This window comes from Lampris incognitus, chromosome 2 (assembly GCF_029633865.1).
Source record: "Lampris incognitus isolate fLamInc1 chromosome 2, fLamInc1.hap2, whole genome shotgun sequence".
In the NCBI taxonomy this organism is placed as follows: domain Eukaryota; kingdom Metazoa; phylum Chordata; class Actinopteri; order Lampriformes; family Lampridae; genus Lampris; species Lampris incognitus.
Genome location: NC_079212.1, coordinates 131,155,482 through 131,172,161, shown reverse-complemented (window position 1 = coordinate 131,172,161; position 16,680 = coordinate 131,155,482). Strand labels below are relative to the sequence as shown.

The following is a 16,680-nucleotide window of genomic DNA, read 5'->3' as shown; positions in this document are numbered from 1 at the left end:
AAAAATGTTGTCAGTGTGCGCGAGATATTTTTTCTGTATTTGATGGAGTGCAGTGCAATTTACTTGACTTTTATGAAGACAGTGATGAAACTACAAATGTTATACATCAATCTCTGATGAACTGTCTGGAAAAGTATGAACTGGATATTAAACACATCACAGCCAAACAACTTTGGAAAACACCACTCCATTTACCAGTTATTGAGCGGTGCCAACAGTTGCATGAGATCAGTCTGGCAGGAGTCTCCATGAGACTCCTGCCGGACTCCTGCCTCCATGACGTTCGCGGATGACATTGTGATCTGTAGCGAGAGTAGGGTGGAGGTTGAGGAGAGCCTGGAGAGGTGGAGGTATGCACTGGAGATAAGGTCAGTAGAAGCAAGATGGAATACCTATGTGTGAATGAGAGGGAGGACAGTGGAATGGTTAGGATGCAAGGAGTGGAGGTGACGAAGGCATATGAGTTTAAATGCTTGGGGTCAACTGTCCAAAGTAACGGTGAGTGCAGGAGAGAGGTGAAGAAGAGAGTGCAGGAAGGGTGGAGTGGGTGGAGAAGAGTGTCAGGAGTGATTTGCGACAGAAGGGTAGCAGCAAAAGTTAAAGGGAAGGTTTGCAAGATGGTTGTGAGACCAGCTATGACAGGAGGCGGGGCTGGAGGTGACAGAGTTGAAGATGCTAAGATTTTCACTGGGAGTGATGAAAAAGGACAGCATTAGGAATGATTACATTAGAGGAACCGCTCAAGTTAGACGGTTTGGAGACAAAGCCAGAGATGCAAGATTGAGATGGCTTGGACATGTCTGGAGGACAGATGCTGGGTATATTGGGAGAAGGATGCTGAATATGGAGCTGCCAGGGAAGAGGAAAACAGGAAGGCCAAAGAGGAGGTTTATGGATGTGCTGAGGGAAGACATGCAGGTGGCTTGTTTGACAGAGGAAGATGAAGAAGACAGGAAGAAATGGAAACGGATGATCCGCTGTGGCGACCCCTAATGGGAACAGCCGAAAGTAGTAGTAGTAGCCAACATTCTGAAAGCTAATTGCCCAGCTCACGTAACTCATAACACCTGCAAGCATGCTGTGATCAGCTGTCAGTGGATGCTGAGTCACTCGCTTTAAAGATCTACAGCCACTTCTCAGTATCTGCTTCCAGAAGAGAGGAACTGTGTGCATGCATTTTTTGCCTTCGTTGACATTGAGTGACATGAAATTCTGCGTGATGTTTGCATGCGATGGCTGTCTCTTCATCCAGCTGTTGATCGTCTCCTGCAGAGCTGGCCAGCTTGCACCTCATACTTCAGGTCCCTTGGGGAGACCTGTCCTGTGGCACTGAAGAGGATTTTTGAGGACAAAGAAAAAACTGGAGCTGCTGAGATTAATCTGTGCTTTTTCCACAACATGGGGTGTGTTTTTGACACACTCGTTAGAAAGCTGGAAGGAACAATGCTCTGCATCACAGATGTTTACGAGGAGATGGGAAAATTCAAAGCGAAGATGCTTCAGTGGAAACAAGACAGCTTTTTTTGGATACCAGACTAAGCAGCTGATGGACAAACAAGTGTCAGCACAAAGATCAAAGCAGCAAAAGGACTTTCTGAAGTTTTATGAGTCTGTCATTGCAAACATTGACAAGTGGTTTCATTTCTCATCAGAAAATGTAACGATGAAACTGAAACCGATCGGCCTACGTGAGGAGCTCTCCTTCACTGATCTGGAACAGGTGGTGGCTGCCCTCAAAATGACAGAGAGTCAGTATGGACCAACTCTATGAAGAGTTTTGTGCTAGCAGGGAGGAAATACAGAAAGCCAGACAGGATACCACAAAATCCACCAATGAGAAGTGGGTGGCGGTTTTCCAAAACAAAGGGAAAGCCCACTTGATCAACATGTTCAGGATTGTCTCATTTGTCCTCAGTGTGCCAGGCTCAAATGCCTTTGTAGAGAGGATTTTCTCTCTGATGACCATTAAATGGTCAAACTCAAGAAGCAGATGCAGCACAGAGCTGATCAAAAATGAACTTCAAATATCTGTGAACCATGACTTGTCATGTAAGGGTTTTTCTCTGGCTGCTCAAAAGGACAAAAGACTGCTTGAATCGGTCAAGAGTAGACTTGGTGAGCAGAGGCATGCCCCTCTTCTCCTCTTTTGCATTTAAATGTTGTTGTTGTTTTTTTGTGAGGATCCAAGTTGTGATTGCCAACTTATATATAGTTTTAGCGAATAAGAATATGAGGCGTTGGTTCCCCACCACTGTGTACACAGAGGGTGCACCACCTTCTGTGAGTCTCTGCTGTTTGATTCCTCTGCAAAACTACAGCATACAGAAGCTATTGTTACTTCTGGTTTGTCACTTGCAGGATTAACAAGAAGGGCATAACGTTTTCTAACCTACAGTGCATGAGTCACAAGTGTTTTGACTTCGACTAATAGTAAAGGTAATAGGTAATGGTTCAAATAAAGGACTGTGTTAAAGGTACCTGCTGTAGCCACTCTGATGGCGGAGCGGAATAAACCGCCGTTCTTGCGATCCGCTCGTCATGTGGCTGGGAGGTTCGTATCCTAGACTCGCCGTAACCGGTCACGGCCAGAGCGTCCATGGGGTAAGGCATTCATTTAGGCCCCCCTTACCCGAGGGATAATGGCTGTAGATCGGTGTAGTGTTTGGGCACTCGTCATTCTCCAGCGACCCCTCTGGCCCATCCGGGCGCCTGCAGCCAAGCAACCAAACGCATTCTCCGTACGTCTCCTTTGCGGCCTTAAGGTAATGCAATCCATGCGAGGCTTCAGCGTGTAAAATAGCGAGAGCAGCCGACACGAGTTTGAAGGACGCTGGTGTTACGACTATCTCCTTCCTGTGGAAACGTGAGCCAGGGGAGTTATTCGACAAGAGTTCCGGCCATATGCCATTGGGTTAATCGGGTGGGATGAGGGGAAAAACTGGGAATACATTTATATATAAAAAAGGTACCTGCTGTAAATTAACAAATTATTATTAAATATATATATAGGCATGCCAGTTGGTCATGACCCTTTAGTCGACAGGTTAACTTTGTCGCTTGCGGAGTAGGAGACACGGGTTCGCGTCCCGGCTGTGGCGACGATCTCCCGGACTGCCCCCCGAATTCGCTACACTATCATTATGACTAAATTTGGCTTAAAACAATACACTGTATATTCACACAACACCATACCCACGGCACGCCACCTTTTGTCCCTTATTTGATAGTGAAAAAGTTGCCAACCTTATGGACGCCCCTCAAGCATAGATTTAAGCTAACTCAGCCTGAGGTGACAACTAAAACTTACCCGGGTCCAGCGAGGGCATACAGAGACTTAAAGGCATATACATTTTCTCTTTTGAATAAGATCTCGAAAACAACCTCGTGTATGCATATGAAGTTACACACGGTTACATATGAATAACACGCCATGGAAATATGCTATAATATACAAAACTATACTAAAATATCGCTATGATACCTTCCCAACACTGAATTTGTGTGCACATTTATAGACAAGCATAAACATACAGCATACACTTTTTAGTTTGGTCTCATATTGGTGTAATCTTGACAGAACCAAGAACTTTATAACAACAACAACAATAATAATAATAATAATATAATTATTAATATAATCATATAGCACTTTTCAAGACACTGTTACACACTTCTGTTAGATTATGGCCACAGAATAAACAGTGATAATGCTGAGTTATACTGATAAAGGCTCTTTCACGAATCACTCGTTTGATGCTGTTTTTGTGTTTTGACAGCCTCCTCTCTTGGGCAGTTTCATATCACTGTCTGGGAGCTGACTCGGCAAGTCAGTGTCCCCATTTTCTATTGACATCAAGTTAGTGGGTAGCAAAGCTGCTGCATTATGTCCAGTCTACACATGCACTTACACAGTTGCATGCGTATATGGGCAAACATACATGTACGTGCAGACATGAACGCACACGCATACACACGGGCACATTCACACACCAGCGTTCTGTCTTTACTCAAGGAATTAGACTTGTGCAATAACATGCAATGACATGCAGTCAGGCAGACACACACATACATACACACATGCACACGCGCGCGCGCGCGCGCACACACACACACACGTACTGACCCAGAAACCTACAAAATAGATGGTTTCATTAGAATGCTAATTGTTTGATAGGAGACGAGCAAAAACCTTTTCACGTCATATCAGCCTTGGTTTGCAGGTAATGTGGTTAATGCTTATTTTTTCTATTGTTCTTTGAGGATTGGCCCAAAGGCCTCTGCTAAACTAAGGTTTTTCGAAGTGACAAAACACACTGGGACGGTGATTAGATTGATGTAATGCAATTGTAAAGGGAATCCCAGCCCGATCACAACATCCTGCATTTCAGAAGCACAAACCTTTTACAAATGAAGTAATTTAAGTTTTTCTTGTTTAAAGCAGATCTGAGATGTTTTTGGATTTTGATGACTTTCCATGGCCCTGCGGACAAAAGTGGTTGTGTTTCGCGGAAGAACTTCATTGTCACAAAGATCTACATTCAATCTGTGGTTGCTTGTGCATTTCGTTTTGAAGAAAAGAATGAGCGATCCTGTGTTTTGGAAAAACAGCTGTTTGCAAGATAGACAGCGATGATGAGGTAATGTATCTTGAATTGTGGATTTGTATCCCTTCAGTGTGCCGTAAATCATTGTGGCAGATTTCACGGAGAATCTGACCCAAAGACAAGCATTTGGGAGTCATTATATAGCAATATCTCATCTTCTTTTTGATGGTCTTGTCTGTTTATGCATCAAAATTACATTTGGACTGATACATAGCCAGAGAGAAACTTGTAGCAGCTTTACTGCTGGATTTACAGCATTTGGATGTTGACAGGCAACTTATAAAATCGGCATAGTCTACCTGGTTGGCTCTCGAGATTATCAAGAGGAACACAGTCAAAAATAGGATAATATTCAGTCATGCAAAGATACGTTTAGAAAAAGCAATAAAAATTAAAACAGTACTCTGAGGAAAAGCTCGCTTCAAAAGAGACAATATTACAAATGCCATAAATATGATATTTTGGTAATTCATTGGATCACTACTGATTTGCTTTATTTTATATCCAGACTGAAGGGCTTGGGGAACTGACCATTTTACAAAGATTCTCGATAATGTTACAGGCTCAAAATTATTATTACACATACTTAAAAGCTCATCCCCCACCCTCCTGCCCACTGTACACACACACACACACACACACACACACACACACACACACACACACACACACTGAAAAAAATCTCATCCCAGAATTCAAAGCAGCTAGCTCAATGGCAACAATTCAAGGACCCCAATTACCATGGCAACAGACATTGGCATTACTCACACTTTGTCAAATGACCAGTTCCCTTTTTGTATCGTATCTCTGCCCAATCAGCGCTCTGCTGTCCTTTTCTTTATATCTCTCCTCTACTACCCCTCCCCACTCCTCCACTGCATTCATCCTAACCTACCCCCCAGCCCACCCCCACCCCCTTGCCCTGGTTGAAAACACAATTTTTTTGATGTTGACAGACAGGTGGCAGACAGAGCCCCCCATCGAAGCATCCCAGCCCAGGGTGCTGATCTCGAGAGCCCCCATAGAAACTGTGGCCTGCTGCACACTCGAGTCTATCATCGAAGAAACATGCAAATGAGTAGAGCGATACATGCATGTGCGTGCCTTGGACAGATTTGCTAAGAAACAAATTCCCCTCTGTCCTGTGGCAATAGGCCGATAAAGTAATTATCTTCTGATAATCAGCTGATTCTGGCGGTGCCTGGATAGGGATGGCTTGAAAACAGGATTCACAAACAAGTCTCAAGCACCATCAGCTAGGGTTGGGCGACAACTCAGTATTATCTATTATCATCTTTACAAGGAGTGCTGTGGTGAGAAATGTTCTCCACTGCAGAGACCGGTTGGCCTACCTCCACGATGGGTAGTACTGCCACTACTAGGCCTTTACTTCCTTCCACTAGGCATTTCCATCTTTCCTAAATACAAGGCATTTGCTAAATAAGTTTAGCAAAGTGTACACTCACATTAAAGGAAGATTTACATTGTTTCGTGGGCTTAGAGTAAGTTATCTTGTTGTATTTTATGATACATAGCATGGGTCTCGCCTTAGACACCAGCATGAAGACCAAGTGCAACTTGGTAACTTGCCTAAGAAGATGTAGAGCTTCCCCCTGTATCATGGAGAGATTATACACACACACACACACACATATATATATATATATATATATATATATATATATATATATATATATATATATATAGATACACACACACATACACACACATACATACATATATACATACACACACACATATATACTATATACATATTTATTTATTTATTTGCATTGTATTGGGGTCAAAATTGGATGATATTGTGAATTTTGCCATATCGTGATAAACAGTTTTGCTGTCTAAATCAATTACCACAAAAAATTACTACCTAAAATTTCTCGCAAAATGAGGTATGAAATATTTCATCGAGTATTAGTTGAAAACTAGGTTTGGTTTGATGTTATACTATACCGAACAAGTCAATGAATCTCAGTGCGATTCTTAAATATGGCGCTTTTGCATCTATCAGCAGTTATCATGACATATATATATAACTTTGTTAAAAGAAACACTCAACAGTAGGGAAAGTGCTCAACAAATAAGGGGCAAAAAAATCAAGAATTTACTTGACTCACTGGATTATATAGTAAAATTCCCTATGGTTATCATAATAATAATAATTTCCATATTGCCCACTACTACTGTCAGTACATAAACAGGAATTTCTGCTCTTTTCTGCATGGTCAGATGGGCCTTGATAACAAAGGATCTGAGCACATTCACAAATATTCCAGTAGATTGGTCTGATTTTTTTTCTTCCCTATGCCACACCCACTACCCCTGACAGATCTGCTACTCCCATTTCTCTTTGTCTGGGTTGGTGCACTCCTCCTACTGTCTGTCTATCTGTCTATCGGTTTACAACCTCCTTGTTTAACTCCCAGCACTGAGCCAGGACCACAGGCATTGCGTGTTTAAGTGTTTGTGTGTATGCCTGTTTAATAGAATGTAGGTTGTGTGTGTGTGTGTGTTTATGTACAATCTACATGCACAAGTGTTGTCCCTATGCATGCAAAGAGACGAAATATGAAACACAGAGAAGAAAGAGGGGGAGAGAGAGAGAGATGCTCATGTTCATTCCAAAAAGAGAAGAATGATGATATTATGTGTGTTTGTGTGTGTGCGACGGAAAAGGTCTGACTGTGTGAGCGCATGCATCTTTGCGTTATTCATAGAGAATGGTTTGTAACTGATTGCTCACAAGGAGACAACTACTTTCTTATTAAATTATAGCACTGAATAGTGTGTGTGACTACTTTTGTGTCAGACACTTGTAACTTGAATTAAATTCCTGTGCGCAGTTGTCCTATCGGCAACAGCTCCGACCCCCCAAACACAAACATGCATACATAGACCTCATTAAATGGACCTTCTCACATAGTTGCCCAAACAGACTGCCTTTTCAAACCAAAAAAAAAAACCCTAAACCAAACAAGGACATCCACTGTTTGGTGCTTTCATGGATAACAACGATGCTTTCACTGCCTCGCCATCCGCCCAAAACACAACAAACCTCACACTGATACCCAAAACGATTGACTCCGCTTATGGCAGTTAAGACAAAGGAAGTAAACACACACACACACACACACACACACACACACACACACACACACACACACACACACACATATGTATATATTAGTGGTGGGACTTGATTAAAAAAATAATCGAATTAATTATGGGCTTTGTAATTAATTAATCGTAATTAATTGCATTTTAATCGCATATCGATATATGACACCAGAAGCAAATTTTTTCAATTCAAACAGGTCTTGGTAGATGACTAAATCAATGAATAGACACATACATAAGTTTAAACAACAAAATCCTGTTTATTTTGTTCAAAACAAGTTCGTTTTGTAAACACAGTACTTTTTGTAACCCCTGATCTTCTACCACTGAAAGTGGTCTACAGTCCACAGCAATCCATTTCGCCAGTGAGTTTGCTAATTTATCAGACGTGGGCTTACTCATCTTGGCTTTGAAACCCGTCATCTGGTGGAGAGTCGGTTGGCGACTCTGCTTGGTTGCACTAGGAGCACTAGCGTTAGCGTTAGCTCCGGTGTTCGTACTAGCTGCAACGTGTTTCGCATTTAGGTGGTACCGGAGGCTTGAATAACTGTGGTGGAACGCCAACTCTTTGTTGCAGAGTCTGCACACAACAGTGCTCTTATCTATGCTTCCATCCGACCGGTTTTTAAACGTAAATTTCCCATCCACAGAGCTAAGCAACGCGGTGTCATCCTGGTCGTCCATCACATCTGTTGTTAGCATACTAAATCGTTAGCCTCACCTACTCCGCCTTCCGCTTGACTGACGTCACTCGGTGCATCGGTATAATCCGTATGCCAGAAACGAGTGCACTGAGAAGCATTCCGTGTTGACTGGAGTGTAAAAATAAAATGCGATAAAATGCGTTAATTTTTTTTAACGCCGTTATTTTTCCCATAATTAATTATCGAATTAACGCGTTAAAGTCCCAGCCCTAATATATATATATATATATAATCCAGTGATTCAAGTAAATGTTTTAATTAGACAGTACAAGCCTGTCACTAGAGCTAAATGGCAAAGAACATAACATATATAACTCTCCTCGTGCACATCAAGTGCACAATGTCCAACGGGGAAGGGGGAGGTGCCTACATTCGAATACATGTGATCGCTAACCTCCAGTGTGTGTGTGTGTGTGTGGGGGGGGGGGGTTGCATACAACGTTAATAGCGTTTGTCTATTGGCATTATCCATTTATAATTACAAAATAGATACTTATATCCATGTCTGCAACTGCCAGCCAATTCATTCCTGTTATTCAATGTGGACATTTCTGGTTTGCAAATGATAAAATATTTTTCAGTTACACATAGGTTGCACATTTTACTGTTTGTTGAACAAGCTTTGTTCTTTGAGAGGATTTCCCAGGTGGTTGAATAATTCATGTTTCTTTCCGCCAATGACCAAATACAACGGCTTAAAGATGTTACATTATTTAAACGGTTGTTTCTAAAGCTACACGTGTGTATTAAACCTCTTTTTGAATGCTCCATCTGTTAGACCGACGTCTGTCTCTATTTTGCCGTTGTCATTTCTCGTCACCGTAGCTTAGTAGAAAACTCCCTTCGTCTGGCATTTTCTTTCGAGGGGGCACGAGTCGTTCACACGGCAGTTGCAGTTGGGGGAGTCCAGTTGTGATGAAGGTGTAATTGATTTGTTCAAGATTTGTGTTGTGGGACGATATTATGTGTTAAATGTTAGGCATGCAGCTGTAACTAATTTTGATGGTGTTCTTATTAAATATCTTCCTCAGTTGATGGTCCGGGGTAAAGCGCTTGTCCAAAAGTTCAAAAAACTGCTTACCGATGTTTGTGGCCACAGTATCACTGTAGGGTGGGTTGTACCAGGTGATGTTTCATTTTCTGCTACGTTTATTGATTTGCTGGCAGTCAGTATTTAGTGGTGGGTTGTACTTGAGTTTATATATATATATATATATACACACACACACACACACACACACACACACACACACACACACACAACCTTATATACCTTATATATGGTTGTGTTTGTGTTTTAAACCACTGGGCTACAGCCAAGCTGTGTGCTTGCCCAGTACTCATTGGACAAATAACCTAATCGGAAATACAGTTACCATTGAGTTTTCACATTGCACGTCAATGTAAAAGTTAATGTGGGTGTTTTTCCACTTTCAACAGTGTGTCTTTCTCTGTCATAAGTGACCTCTTCAGTCTCAACTGACTGCAGGTATCCCCACCCGTATAAACAATACAGTGGCATAACGACCGAAACCAACGATCGATTTCATATGCAAAAAGGCTGACCATTAACTAGTTACAGTGGCAGTGTGTACTGTTCACAGATGATTTGGGAATAGTGAAATCACAGCATTGTAAGAGGGCAACAGATGTACTCTTAGGCCCCAAACTCGGTTCAGAGATGGTCGTTCCGTCTTCACATAGATGGCCTCTTTGACTCCCAGTTCAAACCAGCGTTCCTCCCCCTATCAAGGACGGGCACATCTGTTGCCACCTTACAATGCTGTGATTGCAACTGTTCCCCCAATCCTCTGTGACTAGTACACATTGCCACTGTAATTGTAGTTAACGGTCATGGTAATCTGCATACGAAACCCGATTGTTGGTTTCGGTCGTTATGCCACTGTATTGTTTATAAGGGTGGGGATACCTGCAGTCAGTTTGTGTCCAGATGAACTAATTCAACTTTCTGTGACTTTGTAAAAACTGTATTCTTCGCTTTGAATAATTTGTTTTGCATGTAATCCATCGCCAGATGTCATTATCATTTGATATGACTAGACAGTTGCAGGCATCCCTTGGGGGATGTTTAATGAAGTTTCAGATTTGATAGGATCCTACTTGTAGCAGATGTTAATAGACAAACCCACTATCGTATTCACAGCAATCAAAATGTACTATATTCAGACTATTAATTTTTTTTCAAGGAAAACAAATTGAACTGAACAATTACAGTTGAAAGACTCTATGATATTTTTTTTACATTCTAACATCCCCCAAATCCCATTTACCCACATCCTGCTCCTCTCTATCTACTCCTACCCCTTCCCGCGGGCCCTTTCTTGGAACTGAATTAACTACATTACAACAGGTTAAATACAAACATTAAAAAGGAAACAAAAGAAAAAAAAATTAGATAAAAAATACAAAATAGATAACATAAAATAAAGAAGCAAGTAAATAAATAAAAGAATAACTAATGTACTTGCATCTGAGCCATTTTAATGGTCTTTTTGGGTTTTATGAGGTTGGGTAACTGCTGGCTGTGTATGTGGTGGGCGAGCCGAGCCGTAAGGTATTCATTCACCCCAGGCCGGCCCAAGCCCGATTTCTATGGCGCCACCTCGCCAGGGGGGAGGCAATCAGCATATTCAATCAATGGCTTCCAGTGAGAGTAAAACCTATAAGAGGAGCCCCTCAGTGTAAACTTTTATTTTTTTCCAGTTTAAGTAGAAACAAAATGTCCCTTAGCCATGCTTTAATGGAGGGTGCCTGAGAGGATTTCCAAATGATGAGGATTTTTCTACGGGCGCATATTCAGACTATTAATTTGACATCAGCTTCACAGCACCATTGTCTCTGCAGTGGCTCCATTGCCTCTTGGACCAGCGGCACGAGAGACTAAATATAAAGCTTCAGTGCTTCCAACCAACTGCCCGGCCACCTGCTCCCGTTCTCCCTCCGCCTGCAGCTAGCTTGACTAATGCAGAACAGCAGGCCAAATGTGGATGTGTAAAAATTATCATTTATAAACCGCCACAAACAGCCCGGAAACAGCAGTAGCTCGCTAGCTCTCTCTCTCTCTCTCTCTCTCTCTCTCTCTCTCTCTCTCTCTCTCTCTCTCTCTCTCTCTCTCTCTCTCTCTCTGAAGAGAAACATCTGTGGAAGGATAACCTCTGGTAAGGAGTAGCTATGGCTTTGAGAGCGTCATTATATCATCCTAGAGGACATCCCCGACTTCCTTATCGACTGACAGACAGGAAGCGTGTCAGATGTTTCGGAGTGTGAGGCAACAAGAACCACTTCACCGCAGCTGAGCTCTGGCTGCAGCTGAAGCCAGGTGGGGATACCTTTTCTTGGAAAACGCAACATTTTCTCAACTTTCTTGGCAAACAAAGAGGGGAAAGAGGAAGGAGAGGAACCCGAGAGTGTTTGTGGCTTTCTTCCACGGGAAAAGCCACTGCTGACTTTGAGAATGACAAAATGATTTATGCCATTGGAAAGGAACTGCCCTGAGGTGTGTGTGTGTGTGTGTGTGTGTGTTTGGTGTTTTTGTGAGTGAGTGACAGAGAATAGGAGGATATAGTAGCAGAAGATTTTTACGTGACATACCCATGATTTGCTCAAACTAGATGATGTTAAACACCGCAAATACAAGGAGATGAGCATGAGTTTGCTAACACACGTATGCACACACACACACACACACACACACACACACGCTTCACATTAAAACTTTTCTTTTTTTTTAGATAAGACAAATCCTACTATCGTAACAGCCTCCCAACGCCAGTTCAACTTTCCTACTCCAAAATAGAGACGCTAAAGCTACCAACCCTCCACAGAACCTCCAAGACTTACAAGGGGGATCCTGTGACCCTCCCTCCCACAGAGGGCAGGACGCAGCCTGGGTGTAGTTCGGGGGGGATGGTGGCGAACCACCAGAGGTGAACCGCTCATGGCTGTGACTTGTTTGATCTTAGGCTAGTCACACACACACACACACACACACACACACACACACACACAATGTAGACACACACCACATAGTGATGACCCTGCCTTTTCTCCAACATAGAGACATGGTAGAAAGTGGGATGGTGAGAGATAAGGAGGTAAAGACAGTCAGAGAGAGACAGAGAGAGGGAGAGAGTGAGAGAGACAGACGGACCGACAGAGAGAGGTAGAAAGATACAGATTAATGCTTTATCTTGTACACCGATATACTGAAGCAATGGCAAAGCTTCTTTAAAACAAAACTCATCTAAAATTAGTCTGGCAGCACCTGTTCTTCAAAGCAAGCATTTCATCACTCTCCATGCAGAAGGTAGCGGCAGCGAGTTGGGAATCTGACTGTGTATCTAAGTCAAAGATAAAACAGCATGGCCACGGTCCCCCAAGAGCAGTCTGCAACGGTTAGCAGAGACAACAGAAGGCGAAGAGGGTCAGCGCGAGAGGGACACAGCCGACCACATCCGGCTAAACCTCCTCAACCTTGCCTAACCCCCCTGTAGACTAACTAGCAGTAGCAGGCCCGCCCACATACAGAGGAACTGAACGCCCACCACCATGAGAATCATGGGGGAAGAGGGAATTCGGGAGGAAATAGCCTGCCTTCAATAAGGACCCTTTCTCAGAGCCAGTTCACACTCGTCCCACCCTCCAGCTGACGGCCACTGGTAGCAGAGGATGCTGGTGTGGAGGGGTGGGAATTGGAGACGGATATGGTAAGGAATCCCATGCTTGCTGTTACACCAGAGTATATAACAGAAAGCATGAGAAGGTTAATAGAGTATCAATATCCAGGGGAAAATAAATGATGGGAAAGGAGTGGAGTTGCCATCAAGCCAATTTCTGCAAAATTTGACATTTCAAGTGGGAAAAGGCTTAATGGAAAAAACATCAAGATTTCAAAAATAAATCCCAAATCTTGCAAAAAAAAGTTCCTATGCTTGCTTTATGTGGTTCTTGCTTTTGATGACAGAGTTAATGCGCTTAATGGCTGATAAAAAGTGAAATACGGATCAAATTTAATCGCATGACCAGCTGTTTCTTCGTCTTAACAGCTCCATCTTCGTTGCGGGTGTCGAAGTATGGACGTAGTATGATGTACGACACGAAAACCACGTTCGCGGTGTTATTCCCCTAAACAGATCTGATGGACTCTAAGGGAAACTAATTCGCATTTTATTTTTTTGCGAATTTAAGAGAGTTCACTTAAAATTCGCCTGATAGTTGAATGGGAACATGCCTTGGGACAGGGTTGTGGGGGAGAGAATAAAAAAAAAAATCCTGTGTAAGAGCAGATGAACTGACAAAGTGTGAAGACTTGAGAGCTTGTACAGCACCACAAAAAAATTATGCCCCGTCTTCTTTAGCCTCGTGTGCCTTCTCCTGTGTTTAGACCATTGCTGCATGTCCACCACCGGCCTGTTTGCCTGGGGGAGAACTGAGGCCAGTACATACAGCGTGATGGTGCGAGCCTGTACCATTTGCTCAGAAAAATAAAGACCCTGTGGCGGACACAACCCTATATATTTATAAATTCAGTAGATACAGTAGCCGTTTGTTGGTCATTGTGCCCATTGAAAAAGGCCAGTTTTCACGGGAGGATGAACTATGGCTCTGACTTTGACAAGGAACTGCTGAGCTATATGACTTGATATGACTGTCAGTGTCATGTTTGCATTCTGCCACGTCTTCGCACCGGTCTCGCCCTTGTCACCAGAAACCAATGATGTACATGGTCTTATTTCAGAGGTACAAATGAGATGTTCAGCTACCTTGGAAACGCATTACAATTGCATTAATTGGAGAATTGTATCATACCTTTCTTATAAAACAGTTTTTTTTTATCTGTTTCCACTGTTTTAAATTTAAAAATTTAAATGGTAAATTCGTAATTTGTGATATTGGGCTATATGAATAAAATTGACTTGACTGTTTTCCAAAAACTCACATCATGTTCGGACAACATTGTTGTGATTCTCCTCCAACAAGAACTCAAATTGTGATGCTGTTAGGCTGATGACTAACTCGACAGTACTCGACATGACTAACGCACGACCCGAGGCTTTAAAAGAGAAAAGAAACGTCAGTCAAAATGAAAGTGCACAATGTCCTTGTGGGTATTTCAGCTCTACTGTTTGCTGTGTGCTTAGGTCACCGTTGCAAATCGTAGCGTACATATTCGGAGACCTAAGGAGCTATGTATTATTTGTGGCACTGCAGAAAGCAAAAGTCCATTGTATATTTAACAAGTGCTGATCAAGATGCCTCCCCAGTGAATACACGTAGATGGGATTTAAGTTTTTCCACTGCACTATGACCCTTTCTTAAATACTGCATAGGGATTAATCTTCTCATTTTACCCATCAGTAGAGTTGGTACACAAACGGAGTTAGAAAAACATGAGTCTCTAATACAAATTTCATACACCTGTCATAGATTTTGGGTCAATGTTGGTGACAACCTCCATCTCTGGCTGAGTAACGACTTCACCGATTGCAAACTACACATGTGTACAATCTCACTTTGCCAGAATCAAGTTCTGACTTGTGAAGACATTTTTTTTACGATAACCTGGCCTTGAACATTCCTAGCTATCTGCTGACTGCCGGTCAAATGCTTCCTACCTGATGGTGAGGATGGGGTAAAGATGTTGGTAGACACACACCTGGGGTCACCTCCACGTTTACAGGTAAGCTAAAGCCACATTCCTTTGTCTTGCTGAGCACAACGAGCCACTGTTTCTACTAACACAACGCAGAGCATTACTCACATCCTTAAGAATGTCTGAGAGAGATAAGTCCTGCTATTTCATCACACACACACACCACACAACTGAAACTCACCCACAAATACACATCCACGCAAATACTATGTATGCATGCACAAGCTCGTACAACAACACACACACACACACACACACACACACACACACACACACACACACACACACACCTCGCTTATTGTCATCACCAAAAATCTAATGGTTACATAAAAATACAGTAGACCTAAGCTATGTCATAAAATGAGGTTGTAGCTTAGAGACAGAAATTTGTGATGAGTGTAATTTGGATGTCCAAATATGAAAAGAAAAAATGGAGACATAGCAATGGATTGGAAACAGGATTTTGAAATTTGAATTGAAATAGGACAGAAGGACAGTTGGGATTTAAAGGGATATTGGCTCAGTTCTCTGGTTTGGTAAAAAAAAATGATAATAATAATAATAATAAGACATCCTAGCAAGAATGTCATGTTTGTCATATCAGGCTGGCGATGGCAGCCGAAGAAAAGCATGACACAATAAAGCAACGTGACAGTATGGATTAATGTTCCCCGTGATGTCCGTATGACGTCTAACTAATAAGAAGAACACACACCACCAAGCCCGAACTCTCAGGAGCCCGCTTGACCACGTTACATACGGACGCAGCAACAGACTTCCTGTTAACGCCGCATACCACAAATCCCGCGAGATTCCATACATCGCATCTCCCCCTCAAAGATGCGCCCCTCTCCATAACTATCGCACAACATTTTTACATACAATTATTTACATATTTTTATATACCTTTTTATTATTTATTATTTTATTTGTTTTCCTTTTTTATATACATTTTTTCCCTTTTATTAAAAAAAAATGCAGAAGACAGGACGAAATGGAAACGGGTGATCCACTGTGGCGACCCCCAACGAGAGCAGCCGAAAGTAGTAGTGGTGGTAGTAGTAGTAGTAGTGGTAGTACTAGTATTATTAGTAGTAGTAGAGAGTAGTAGTAGTAGTAGTAGTTGTAGTAGTGGTAGTAGTTGTAGTAGTAGTGGTGGTGGTAGTAGTAATATTAGTAGTAGTAGAGAGTAGTAGTAGTAGTGGTAGTAGTAGTAGTAGTGGTGGTAGTAGAGAGCAGTAGTAGTAGTAGTAGTAGTAGTAGTAGTAGTAGTAGTAGTAGTAGTAGTAGTAGTAGACAGTATGAATTAATGTTTGATCACACGCGTCCTGAGACAAACCTGGAGTCACAGAACTGGCTTGGGCATGAAGGATAAATGCTGCAAGATGAAGTGTGTCTACATGTGCGTGTGAATATTGCGCGCGTGTGTGTGTGTGTGTGTGTGTGTGTGTGTGTGCAAACTCATTGGTTTCTATGTGTTTGTGAGGGACCATGGACATTCGTGTTTCCATACAATAAGAGAGTGCCATTCTTTGTGTTGGGCAGTGTGTGTGTCCAGGTTTGT

The 16,680-nt window shown here is 42.3% G+C and overlaps 1 protein-coding gene across 1 annotated transcript in view; it reads right to left on the bottom strand.

Moving 5' to 3' along the window:
• The window catches only part of LOC130132122 (arf-GAP with coiled-coil, ANK repeat and PH domain-containing protein 3-like), a 125,365-nt gene that overhangs the window by 85,847 nt on the left and 22,838 nt on the right, over positions 1-16,680 (bottom strand). The gene's annotated exons all lie outside the window — the stretch shown is intronic.